Source organism: Monodon monoceros, unplaced genomic scaffold, assembly GCF_005190385.1.
Source record: "Monodon monoceros isolate NGI ecotype Baffin Bay Population unplaced genomic scaffold, NGI_Narwhal_1 Super_Scaffold_21, whole genome shotgun sequence".
Classification (NCBI taxonomy): Eukaryota; Metazoa; Chordata; class Mammalia; order Artiodactyla; family Monodontidae; genus Monodon; species Monodon monoceros.
The window spans coordinates 114,424,696-114,439,571 of NW_021703778.1; positions in this window are offsets into that span (position 1 = coordinate 114,424,696).

Genomic DNA, 14,876 nt, shown 5'->3' on the forward strand with positions numbered 1-14,876 from the left:
TCATGAAATGTATTATATGATTTGAGACAATAGCCTCTCCTTGGGTAAAACTAAGAGTTTGTATTGTCCAAGTACAAAGTTGCTCTAGAAAATAAAGACTGGGTTAGGATCTAAAACTACTTTATAATTTATAAAATGAATAGTCAGTATTTAAAATGCAGTATTTCACTGCAGAATGAATCATCAAATTTTAAGGAATGGTTACCCAGTTAACTGATTAATTATCTAGCCCTCTGTCCCTAGTCTTCTGGCTATTTTATTATCCACCACTATCTCTAACAGGGAATGAACAAAGAAGTAAAAAAGAAATGAGACACAGCTATCAGCAGCTCAGAGTCACATGTTTATGCTGGAGGATACAGGATCATGGGCTCCATTAAGAACTGAGAATTTCCTGTCTTTGGATTTGTTTCCCATGTTTCCCCTGACCCCATTATCATACACAATTGAGAGTTACTTATATAAAAAAAAAATTAACCAAAAATGTATCTGAGCCAACATAAAATACAATCTTTTAAAATTATACTTTATTTTTTTTAAATCCCTGGGCAAGTATCTCTGCTAATGATAAATCTTTAATCTCCTGTGATTTTGTTTGTTTGAGAACTCATAACTTGCCATTCTCTTGTTTTTAGTTCTAAGAAAACAACAGAGGATGCATGACAGCATCAGTTGTGAGCACTGAATCATCCTCTCCCTCCATGGTTGACCACAGCCCAGTAACAGAAGCTTTCCTTCCAGTCCTATTATTCTCAACAAGCAGAGAGAAGTCTACACTTCTGGCAAAACATTCAAGACATCATATATTATTTTGTCTTTTGCCTTAATATTTTCTACTGTCTGCCATCCTTGTAGAGGATTTAAAGGTGAAACATGGACAACTTCATGCACCTCTACACCCTGCTTCATACAGGAGCTGACCTTTTCTATACAACTCTTCAGGAAGCTAGATGACCTTTAATACTCAGTAAATTTTCCCCTATTTTGAAAGCTTATGTTGGATTCTTTTCTGGCACCTTCACTTTCACATAGCTAATGTATAAATGCCTAAGTTTTGGGTGAATGCCCTTGAAACTCAGTTGGTAGAAAGTATCAACCAAGAACTAAATAAAATAAAATGTCATACTCATTTTCATTTTCCTTAATGTGAAATCTCCTCTAAGAGGAAATAGTGAGTCTTGCTGAGTAAAAACCCAAAAACAAAATGTACACAGTTCTCTGTTCTAATAAAAGCATTTTAACTGGGTAATAAGGCATGAGGAGAGAAAAAAAATTATAACACAGGTCGCTGAACCAAATGATCAACTAAGGAGTTCTTTCTAAAGGAACAGTCAATACCCAGCATGCATTTATGGGGTTGTCAAGCAACAGGGATTTCAGCAGGATCCTTTCTGCTTAAACAAGTTAAGTTCAGTGAAGCTGATATAAACTCAAAGCAGTATCAGCAGCATTCTACCATGAAGCAAATAACATTTTACAGGACTGAAGTTCTTGTTCAGCTGAGCTGTAGTCATGGTCTCAAATTCTTGGTTGCCTTAATAAAACAACCTAAAGAAAAACAGAAGCTATAATTGAAATTTTTAAAGGAATGTATTTTAAACATACTAGATCTGAAATTATATCTTTCTTAAACCCTGTTGAGTGTGCCTGGAATTTACAGGTGAATTTATCCTTGATTTCATAGCCTACAACTGTACAATAAGTCAGAGATTATCTTATCCCATCATTTGGATTGTTATTCTTTTTCTTCATTAGAGACTCCCAATTAGCCTTTAAGTATTTACTTATTGATTCTAGAATAGCAAGATGTTAGAGACCAGACATCCTACCTGGTGGTTGCACTGACCATTTGAGGCCAACAGAGTAAAGCCCTTTGAATGTGAATGGCCTATAATTTTCCAGTAACTTCTGACTGCCTCAAAGGAACAAAGTAAAATTTCACCAAAATAGACCATCCCAAAGCACTCAGATATATCTGGGTTTCTAAATTTATCAGCCACAATACAATCAAGTTTCTCATCACATGACCTCCTTCTTTCATTGTGGTCACCCAACTAGACCATCACCTAGACCATCTACTCTAGTATCATCTATACTTCCATCATTCCTTGATATTCCTGTCACTCATATTACCAATATCCTGGGCACCTAACTTGGTTTAGGTGCTCTCCCTAACCAGCCCTTCCAAGGCATCTCCATCACTACTCACAATAGGTTGCATGTTGCTCACCCATTGTTGACCAGGTGCATGTGCCATCATTCTCCAGAACGGAGAGAACAAAAAGCCCAAAGTGACTAGGAATCCAACTCAAGAGGCCTCATCTGGGTTGGTCCTCTCACTCTGATTGTCCATTTAAGAAATATCTCCTGCCCCAACTGATAAGCAGACTAATCCCTTCCTCCTAAGGAGTGTAATAAACATAATTTCTAATCCTCTTTTTCTGAGCTACAGAAACTGGGTTCAGAATATTTATCTGAAACTAAGTCTGATCCTGATTCTAAGCCAGGTATTGGCAAACTTTTTCTGTAAAGGGTCAAAGAGTAAATATTTTAGGCTTTGTGGGCCCCATATAGTGTGTCACATATTCTTTGAGTTTTTGTTTATAATTATTTAGGAATATAAGAAAACATTCTTTGCTCATGGGCCATACAAAAATGGGCCACCGGCTGGATTTGGCTCATGGGCTACAGTTTGCTTATCTCTGCTGTAAGCATTGTTGCCCAACTGCTTACCAACTGTTATGGATTGAATTGTATCTCTCCAACATTCATATGTCAAAGCCCTAACCTCCAGTGTGACTATATTTGGAGATAGGACTGTATTTAGGAGATAATTAAGGTTAAATGATATCATAAGGGTGGGGCTCTAATTCAATAGACCTGGTAGCCTTAAAAGAAGAGGAAGGGAGGGATCCCTCATTCTCATTCATATTCTTTCTTTCTTTCTCTCTCTCTCTCTCTTTCCCCTTCCCTTCCCTTCCCTCCCCTGCCTCTCTCTCTCCCCCCTCCTGCATGCACCATGCACATGTTTTGAGGAAAGACCACTTCAGCACACAGCAAGATAACACAGCTACATATAGGCCAACAGAAGAAGCCTCAGAATGAAAACTCTCTCTCCAGCATCTTGTTCTTAGACTTCTCAGCCTCTAGAATTCTAATAAGTTTCTGTTGTTTAAGGCACTCAATCTATGGTATTTTGTTACAGAAGCCGAGCAGACTAAAACAGCCACTAATCCCACTAGACTGACCACATGCTGTTACATACCCACAACAATCAGGATTCTTCATTCAGTATGAACAGCCACCCACTCCCAACATATGTGTCAAGAGATTAAAGTAATAGGTTATTATTGGCTACAGTTATACAACAGGCATAGTAAGGCCCAAATTTCTCAAGGTCACTTCCTACCTCAGATTTGAAACTTACACAAAAATCTAATGTTCTACTATCTCTTATAAATAGTCCAAAGAATTCTTTATCATATTTTTATAGGGACAGAGATGTATTACCCACATCCCCTTTTTTTTTTAACATCTTTATTGGAGTATAATTGCTTTACAATGGTGTGTTAGTTTCTGCTTTATAACAAAGTGAATCAGTTATACATATACATATGTTCCCATATCTCTTCCCTCTTGCATCTCCCTCCCTCCCACTCTCCCTATCCCACCCCTCTAGGTGGTCACAAATCACCTAGCTGATCTCCTTGTGTTATGCAGCTACTTCCCACTAGCTATCTATTTTACGTTTGGTAGTGTATATATGTCCATGCCACTCTCTCACTTTGTCCCAGCTTACCCTTCCCCCTCCCCATATCCTCAAGTCCATGCTCTAGTAGGTCTGTGTCTTTATTCCTGTCTTACTCCTAGGTTCTTCAGGACCTTTTTTTTTTTTTTCTTAGATTCCATATATATGTGTTAGCATACGGTATTTGTTTTTCTTTTTCTGACTTACTTCACTCTGTATGACAGACTCTAGGTCCATCCACTTCACTACAAATAACTCAATTTCGTTTCTTTTTATGGTTGAGTAATATTCCATTGTATATATGTGCCACATCCCCTTTTAAGGAAAGACTTTATGCCCAGTTGTGGGAAACACAGTCAGCAGACAGCCTCCAGGTGTCAGCTCCTTCAGGATCGGCCTCAGCTGGAGAGAGTTGCTTCTCCCCCAGACCACACCCTTCCCAGGGCAGTTTGCATCCAGCAGAGCAAGGCATATGCATAACTATCAGGCCATTTTGTCCCAACACAAACAGTCCTTCCTACTAATTGTGATCTTATTCTTGTGTTTGAGATTTCTTACTCCTTCAGAAGTCCTGTTTGAGTTTCAAGTTTGTGGCAAAGCCCCCAATCATTCTTTGATTCCTCTAAATTATTTTAAAGATGTTTCAGTACAAAAGAGAATTATTTTAAAGATTTTTCGTTGTGTCAGTGTTCCTCCATTAATCAATTCAGTTCACTCTCCACTTATGGGCTCTTTTAGGACATAAAGGCTTTTAATAAATTGTGCTGTAATGCAAGGCCACAGACTCACATTGAGAGAGCACTATAATAAGCAGTTCTATGAAACTTATCAGTGTGTCTGCTTGGATATTGTTGAGGATGTTCATCATTAAATTGAGAAGTGTCACTTTCATGAGGCCATTCAGGAGGAATGTATTTCTTGTCTTAGCGTCAAGAATTGTTGTGCCTATCCTAAGAAATTCATTTGCTTTTATCTTACATGACTCACGTAGAGCTCATTCTGTAAGAAGGTAGTCTAGTACAATGGTTAGACTGATCTAGACTGCTTCATAGCCCAGCTCTGCTGCTTACTAGCTCTGTAACCTTGAATGCATAACTTAAACTTTCTGTACCTCAGTTTCCTCACCCGTAAAATTATGATAAGAATAGTACCTTCCAAAAAAAAAAAAAAGAATAGTACCTTCCTCATGGGTGATATGAAGAACTAAATGAATTCCACCTACATAGTACTTAAAGCAGTCTTAGCATGGAGAAAGAACTCAATGAATGTTATATTATGGTATTCTTTTAATTGGACTAGTTAAAGCTACTACTCCATGGGATGTATTTTGTGTACTCTGCTCATTTCCCAATGCTTCTTGTACTTGATTTTTACTTTGCCTCAACTTTCTGAACTTCTACTTTTTAAATATATATAATAGTCGTCATCTGTTCCTGATTATGAAATTAATAAATCTGCAATGTCTAAATGCGACAACATGGATGGGTTTTGAGAGCATTATGCTTAGTGAGATGTCAGACAGAAAAAGACAAATACTGTATGATCTCACTTATGTGTGGAAAAAGCCAAACACATAGAAACAGAGTAGGATAGTGGTTACCAGGGGCTAGGAGATGGGGGTATTGGGGAGATGGTGGTCAAAGGGTACAAACTTGCAGTTAGAAAATGAGTAAGTTCTGGAGATTTAATGCACAGCATTGCGATTATAGTCAACAATACTGTATTATATACTTCAAAGTTGCTAGGAAACTGTATCTTAAATGTTTTCACCACAAAATGAAATGATAATTAGGTGACGTGATGGAGGTATTAGCTAATGCTACAGTGGTAATCATATTGCAATATATAAATGTACCAAATCAATACACTGTACAACATGTTAAACTTACACAACATTATATGTCAATTATATCTCAATTCAAAAAATAATAACATAGAATGTGACATCACCAAGACTGCAACATGAGGTGTTCCTGACTTCACTCCCCTTCACAAAAAGAACTAACATCTATTCAAGAACAAGACACTACTGAGAGACTCTTCAAACACGGGGGTTAAGCTGAAGCACCCCCTGCACTTCATAGACGAGAACAGATTGCACTAGAAGGGTAAGAGAATTGGCTACATGTTGGCTGCACTGTTACTCCTCCCCCAAGACAGCACAGGACCAACTGAGCCTCTGGTTCTTCCAGTAGACAAACAGAACCCAAGGGGAACAATAACCTTCCCCTAGCATTGTGGGTCACTTTTTGGAAGCCCCTACTCTGGTCTCACCCCATGGGGGGTTTCAGGGGAATCTGCAAGGCTCAGACACTGTGAGTCTGATTGTGACAGAGAAGGGAAGAGGGGCTTGCAACAACCAACACACAGAACTTGGCAGATCGAGTTCACACCTGCAGTACCCAAACAGTAAATCCAACCAGTGGCTTTGCTCATCTGCAGAACCAAGTTGGGGGTGCAGTCTGACCAGGGAACTCAGTGGGGTGCAGATCTGCCTGATTCAGATCCTCAAATGAGTTTTGTTGACCCTAGAGCCTGGTTTGCCCACATCGAAGCAAAGTACTGAGTCACAGCTCTATCCACTATGACAGTGCCTTCCAGCCCCATCTGACCAGAGGACTGGTGACAACTCCTGGGAGCTGTGTGCTCCAGCAGCACTCAAGCCAAGAGGCAGGCAGGGAGAGGTGACTCCCCCCACAGCAAAGCCAGTACCAGGTACGGAGGTTTCCTGCACTACACACAAGCAGGGGGATTAATTCATAGCCAAGCTGAGGGTAGCTCCTGGCCCTTTCTAACCAGAGAGACTCTTTGGGAAATTGAGAATCTCCTGGAGTGGCCCCTCTCCCCTGCCTCTGACCCAGGCAAGGAGGCTGAGACAAAGCCCCATCTGCTGTGGAGAGTGTCTTCAGGCCCCATCTGACCAAAAGGACTGGCAACAACTCCTAGAAGCTGTGTGGCCCAGTGGCACTCAGGCCAAGAGAATGACAGACAGAGCCAACAGTCTGCAGAGCAAAACCAGTGGCCCTATTCAGCCAGAAGACTTGGGGTGCATGTCAGCTTGACTTAAGACAACAAAAGTTTTACCAGTTTTAGAGCTGCTTCTCCTACTATGCCAGGGAGAGAATCTAATTTGTAGTCCTGCTCATTGCTAAATACAGCCTTCAGCCTGCCCAAGCAGCAAACCTAACCAGAGCACACAGGAAATTGTGTAGCCCATCCAATAACCATGCTTACAGTGGGAACTGAACAGAGAACACAGCCCATGGCTTCCCTCATCTGCAGAGCAAAACTTACCTGATCAGGGAATTCAGTGCACACTCAGGCCTAATTTGGGCCCCCAAACAGTGAGCTATAGAGGCCATAGGTTTGGCCTGCTGCCCTGCCAGTGCAGAGACATTAATTCATAACCGCATCTACTACTGAATATAGTACCCTGTCCTGACCATCTAGTAAGTCTGACCAGAGAATTTAGGCAACCATGGAACCCGTTCTATGGCCTCACTTGGGTAGGAAACCAAGTCAGCAGTCTTATCCAACTGTTCACAGCCAGTGACACACACCTCCCCAAAACAGACCATAATAGCAGACCCCATCGGCCCAAAGACATTACCAGCAGACACACCCAGAAACCCAAAATGAGCTGACTGGTAAAGAACTGTATCTGCCAAAGCAAACCTATACAGTCTGGAAGAGGAGTCCCATTGCCCAAAAGTGCAGATACCAATGAAAGAATCAAAGATCAAAAAAATAAGGTAAATATGACACCACCAAAGAAAACTAATAAAGCCCCAATAACTGACCTTAAAGAAATGGAGATCTATAAACTGTCAAACAAAGAATTCAGAATAATTCTATTAAGGGAGTTTAGTGAATTACAAGACAACACAGACAGACAACTAAACAAAATTAGAAAAACAATGCACGAACAAATGAGAAATATGACAAGAAAAGAGCAACCATCAAAAAAAAACAAATCAGAAAGTCGAGGGTTGAAAAATATAATAACTGAACTGAAGAATTCAATAGAGTTTCAAAAGCAGACTCGATCATGCAAAAGAAAGAATCAGCAACCTGGATGATAGGACATTGGAAATTAGCCAGTCAGAGGAGGAAAAAGAAAAAAAATGAAAAGTTGAAAACAGAATGAAAAACAGTGAAACTGAATAGGGAGGACTACACCAAGATGTATTATGATTAAATTGTCTAAAGTCAAAGACAAAGAAAGAATTTTAACAACAGCAAGAGAAAAAAGAGAAGTTACATACAAGGGAAGTCCCATAAGATAACTGGCAGATTTCTTAACAGAAACTATTCGGGCCAGGAGAGAATGGGGTGACATATTCAAAATATTAAAAGAAAATAACTGTCAACCAAGAATTCTATGCCCACTGAAACTGTCCTTCAGAAATGAGGAAGGGCTAAAGACAATCCTGAACAAACAAAAGCTGAGGCAGTTCATTACCACCAGATGTCCTTTACAAGAAATGCTAAAGGGAGTTCTATGAGTCAAAGTAAAAGGACACTAATTAACATCATAAAAACACCTCACTGGTAATGGTAAATATATAGTCATAATTAGATTCTGCAATACGGTAATAGTGGTGCATAACTCACAACTCTACTTTAAAAGTTTAAAAAATGAATGTAGTAAAAATGCCATAACTACAATAATTCATTAGCCACAATATTAAAAACATGTACATTGTAACAACAATAACCTAAAATTAGGAGGAGGAAAAGAAGTAAAGTCCACAAGTTATATTGAAATTCAATTGTTATTAGTTTAAAATAGGGTATTAGGGCTTCCCTGGTGGCACAGTGGTTGTGAGTCCGCCTGCCGATGCAGGGGACACGGGTTCGTGCCCTGGTCCGGGAAGATCCTACATGCCGCAGAGCGGCTGGGCCCATGAGCCATGGCCACTGAGCCTGCGCGTCCGGAGCCTGTGCTCCACAAAAGGAGAGGCCACAACAGTGAGAGGCCCACGTACCGCAAAAAAAAAAAATAGGGTATTAGAAGATTAAGATATTTTATATAAGCCTCATGGTAACCACAAAGGAAACTCTTGTAGTAATACACAAAAAAATGTGATAAAGAAGTTGAAGTGTACTGATACCAAATGACATCAAAATACCACAAAAGACAACAGAATAAGAAAGAACAATTAATGTACAAAACAACATGAAAACAATTAACAAAACTGCAATAGTAATTTAAATATCAATAATTGCTTTAAATGTAAATAGATTAAATTCTCCAATCAAAAGACATAGAATGGCTGAATGGATAAAAATAAATAAGATTCAACAATGTGCTGTCTAACTCACTACAGTCTTAAAGACACACAGACCAAGAGTGAAAGAATGGAAAAACACATTTCAAGCAACTAGTAACCAGAAAAAGCAAGGACAGACATACTTATATCAAAGTAGACTTTAAACAAAAATAGTAAAAAGAAACAAAGAAGGTCATATTATACTATATATTATATAAAAGGGTCAGTACATCAAGAAGATATAACATTGTAAACATTTACACACTCAACATTGGAGCACCTAAATATATAAAGCAAAAACCAATAGAACTCAAAGGAGAAATAAACAATAATACAATAATAGTTGGAGACTTTAATACCACACTCTCAACAACGGATAGATCATCTAGACAGAGAATCAAAGGAAACAGTGGATTTGAACACCACAATAGACCAAATGAACCTAACAGACATATACAAAATATTCTATCCAACAACAGCAGAATACATATGCTTCTAAAGTGCACATGGAACATTTTCTAGGATAGACGACATGTTAGGCCACAAAACAAGTGTTAGCAAATCAAGAAGACTAAAATCATACCAAGTATCTTCTGTGACCACAATGGCATGAAACTAGTGATCAGTAACAAGAGGAAAACTGGAAAATTCACAAACACATGGAAATTAAACAACACTCTCCTGAACAACTAATGGATCAAAGGAGAAATTAAAGGGGATATAAAAAAGTCTCTTGAATCAAACAAAAATGGATGGGATGCAGCAAAGGTGGTTGTAAGAGGGAAGTTTGTAGCAATGAACACCTACATTAATAAGCAAGAAAGATCCCAAATAAGCAATATAACTGTATGCTTTAAGGAATTAGAAAAAGAAAAATAAACTGAGGCCAAAGATAGCAGAAGAAAGGAAATAATAAAGATAAAAACAGAAAAAAATGAAATTGAGAACAGGAAAACAACAGAAAAGATTAACCAAACTAAGAGTTGGTTTTTTAAAAGATAAACAAAATTGATAAACCCTTAACTAGACAAACCAAGGCAAAAAGAGAAAGGACCCAAATGAACACAATTATAAATGAAAAAGGAGACATTACAATTGATACCACAGAAATTCAAAGGATCATAAGAGGCTACTATGAAGAAGTATATGCCAACAAACTAGATAACCTAGAAGAAATGGAAAAAATTCTTAGAAACATTCTTTCTTCTTACCAAGATTGAAGCAGAAGAAATAGAATATTTGAATAAATCATTTACTAGTAAGGAGATTGAACCAGTAATCAAAGATCTCCCAAAGAAAATCCCAGGACCATAAGGCTTCACTGGTAATTTTTACAGAACATTTAAATAAAATTTTAACACCAATCTTTCTCAAAATGAAGTGGGTTTTTTTTTGGGGGGGGCGGGCTGTGCACTTCCAAAATCATTTTACGAGGGTAGTATTGTCAAGATACCAAAACCAGAAAAGGATAATACTAAAAAAGAAAACTACAGGCCAATATCCCTGATGAATATAGATGCAAAAATTCTCAATAAAATACTAGCAAACCAAATTCAACAGCCTATTGAAAGGATCATTCACATGATCAAGTGGGATTTATCCCTGGGAAGTAAAGATGGTTCAACATATGAAAATCAAGCAATGTGATACATCACATTAAAAGTATAAAAGAAAAGAATTATATGATCATCTCAATAGATGCAGATAAAGCATGTGACAAAATTCAACATTCATTCATGATAAAAACTATTAACAAATTAGGCAGAGAAGGAACATATCTCAACATAACAAAGGCCATATATGATAAGACTACAGCTAACATAATCAGTGGTGAAAGGGTGAAATCTCTTTTTATAAGAGCAGAAACAAGACAAGGGTGCCCACACAGGCCTTAAAGTAGGAGAGGAGGTATTCTGGGGAATTCAGCTGGTGAAAATTATTTTAGTTGTTAATTTATCTTAAGACTTAATCCTCCATCGATTTGCATTATAAAGTTTTATAATAGCCTGTTATTTATTCAAAAGATATATACAAACAAAACTAAACAAAACTTGGAAACTTTAATGAGTTTCTGATGCTTGGAGGCATCTTTGGAAGAGGTGGTATTTTAACATGTTCAGGAATTAAAGTCTCTTATTTTTGCATTTTCAGGTCTCTCTAAGTCATTAGTATGCCAACCACTGTCTTGCAGTAATACCTCTTCAGTCACTTCTGAAAAGTTGGCAGTACCTAATTTTTAAAGGATAGACTTGAAAAATCAGTCTCTGCAACATCAACTCACTCAAGGAATAAGAAGAAAAGCATGGCTACATGCCAGTATTACATAGCCATTTTGATAATTTTGAAAGAGCCATGTATCAAATTAACCTTTTTATTTTTCAATTAACAAACAAAATACATATAATGTCACACACACAAAAAAAAGCCAAGGGTGCCCACTCCCACCACGCTTATTCAACATACTACTGGAAGTCCTAGCTAGAGCAATCAGGCAAGAAAAAAGATATACCAGAATTGGAAAGGAAAAAGTAAAATTGTTTCTATTTACAGACAACATGATTTTATATATAGAAAATATAACAACTCTACCAAAAAACTGTTAGAGCTTCTGCCCATTTTTGGATTGGGTTGTTTGGTCTTTTTTGATATTGAGCTACATAAGTTGCTTGTATATTTTGGACATTAATCCTTTGTCAACTGATTCATTTGTAAATATTTTCTCCCATTCTGAGGGCTGTCTTTTCGTCTTTTTTATGGTTTCCTTTACTGTGCAAAAGATTTTAAGTTTCATTACATCCCATTTGTTTATTTTTGTTTTTATTTCCATTTCTCTGGGAGGTGGGTCAAAAAGGAGCTTGCTGTGATTTATGTCATAGAGTGTTCTGCCTATGTTTTCCTCTAAGAGTTTTATAGTGTCTGGCCTTACATTTAGGTCTTTAATCCATTTTGAGTTTATTTTTGTGTATGGTGTTAGGAAGTGTTCTAATTTCATTCTTTTACACGTAGCTGTCCAGTTTTCCCAGCACCACTTATTGAAGAGGCTGTCTTTTCTTCATTGTACAATGTTCATTGCAGCACTATTTACAATAGCCAGGACATGGAAGCAACCTAAGTGTCCATCAACAGGTGAATGGATAAAGAAGATGTGGCACATATATACAATGGAATATTACTCAGCCATAAAAAGAAATGAAACTGAGTTATTTGTAGTGAGTTGGATGGACCTAGAGTCTGTAATACAGAGTGAAGTAAGTCAGAAAGAGAAAAACAAATACCAAATGCTAACACATATATATGGAATCTAAAAAAAACAAAGTGGTTCTGATGAACCTAGGGGCAGGACAGGAATAAAGAAGCAAACGTAGAGAATGGACTTGAGGACACTAGGAGGGGGGAGGGTAAGCTGGGATGAAGTGAGAGAGTAACACTGACATATACACACTACCAAATGTAAAACAGATAGCTAGTGGGAAGAAGCTGCATAGCATAGGGAGATCAGCTTGGTGCTTTACAACCACCTAGAGGAGTGGGATAAGGAGGGTGGGAGGGAGATGCAAGAGGGAGGGGATATGGGGATATACGTATGCATATAGCTGGTTCACTTTGTTATAAAGCAGAAATTAACACAACATTGTAAAGCAATTATACTCCCATAAAGATGTTAAAAAAAACTGTTAGAGTTAATCAATAAATTCAGTAAAGTCAAGATACAAAATTAACATACAGAAATCAGTAGCATTTCTATGTACTAACAACAAAATTCCTGAAAAACAAAGAAAATTTATGTCTTTTGCAATAGCACCAAAAACAATAAAATACCTAGGAATAAATATAATTTAGGAGGTTAAAGATCTCTACACTGAAAATTACAAAACATTGATGAAAGAAATCAAAGACACAAGTAAATAGAAAGGTATCCCATGTTCATGGATTGAAAAAATTAATATTGTTAATATGTCAGTACTCCCAAAAGCCATCTTATTGAAAAAATTAGTACAGTATTGTTAAAATGTCAAAACTACTGAAAGCCATCTATAGAGTCAATGTAATCCCATCAAGATTTTAATGGCATTTTTGACAGAAGTAGAAAAAACACTTCTAAAATTTATATGGAACCAAAAAAGACCTTAAATAGCCACAGAAACCCTGCAAAAGCACAAAAGCAGGAGTTATCACACTTCCTGATTTCAAACTATACTGTAAAGCTATAGTCATCAAAACAGTATGGTACTAGCATAAAAAGACAAATAAGACCAATGGACAGAATCAGGAGCCCAGAAAAAAACCCAAGCATATACAGTCAACTAATATTTGACAAGGGAGGCAGGAATACTCAATGCAGAAAACACAGTCTCTTCAATAAATGGGGAGAATTGGATATTAACATGAAAAAGAATGAAGCTGGACCCATATCTTATACCACTCACAAAAATTAACTCAAAATGGATTAAAGACTTAAATGTAAGATCTGAAACTATGACACTCCTGGAAGAAAACATGGGAAAAAAGCTCCTTGACATAGGTCATATTTTTTGGATATGACACCTAAAGCACAAGCAACAAAATAAAAATAAATAAGTGAACTACATCAAACTAAAAAGCTTCTGCACAGCAAAACAAATCATCAGCAAAGTGAAAAGACAACCTACAGAATAGGAAAAAATATTTTCAAACCATATGTCTGATAAGGGGTTAATATCCAAAATATATAAATAACTCATACAAGTTGATGGCAAAATAATAATAATAACCCAATTAAATAATGGGCAAAGGACCTGAAGAGACATTTTTCTAGAGAAGATATATGAAAGGTCAACAGGAACATGAAAACATGCTCAACATCACTAGTCATTAGAGAAATGCAAATTAAAACCACAATGAGTTACCACCTCACACCTTTACAATGGTCATTATCAAAAAGATAAGAGATAAATACTGGCATGGATGTGGAGAAAAGGGAATCCTTGTGCACTGTTGGTGGGACTGTAAACTGGTACAGCCACTATGAAAAACAGTATGAAGGATCTTCAAAAAATTAAAAATAAGACTACTATATAATCCAGCAATTCTATTTCTGGGAAATATATCGAAAGGAAATGAAATAGCCAGGACATGGGAGGAACCTAAGTGTCCATCGACAGATGAATGGATAAAGAAGATGTGGCACATATGTACAATGGAATATTACTCAGCCATAAACAGAAACGAAACTGAGTTATCTGTAGTGAGGTGGATGGACCTAGAGTCTGTCATACACAGTGAAGTAAGTCAGAAAGAGAAAAACAAATACTGTATGCTAACACACATATATGGAATCTAAAAAAAAAAAATGGTTCTTAAGAGCCTAGGGGCAGGACAGGAATAAAGACACAGACATAGAGAATGGACTTGAGGACACGGAGAGGGGGCAAGGTAAGCTGGGACTAAGTGAGAGAGTGGCATGGACATATATACACTACCAAATGTAAAATAGATAGCTACCAGGAAGCAGCTGCATAGCACAGGGAGATCAGCTCGGTGCTTTGTGACCACCTAGAGGGGTGGGATAGGGAGGGTGGGAGGGAGACACAAGAGGGAGGGGATATGGGGATATATGTATATGTATTGCTGATTCACACTAACACACCATTGTAAAGCAATTATGCTCCAATAAAGAAGTTAAAAAAGAAAAAAAAAATCCTGCACTCCCATGTTCATAGCAGCACTATTTACAATAGCCAAGACGTGGAAATAACCTAAGTGTCCATCAGTAAATGAATGGATAAAGAAGTGTTATACATATACAATGAAATATTATTCAGCCATAAAAGTCAAAGAAATTCTCTCATCTGCAACAACATGGGTGGACTCTGAAG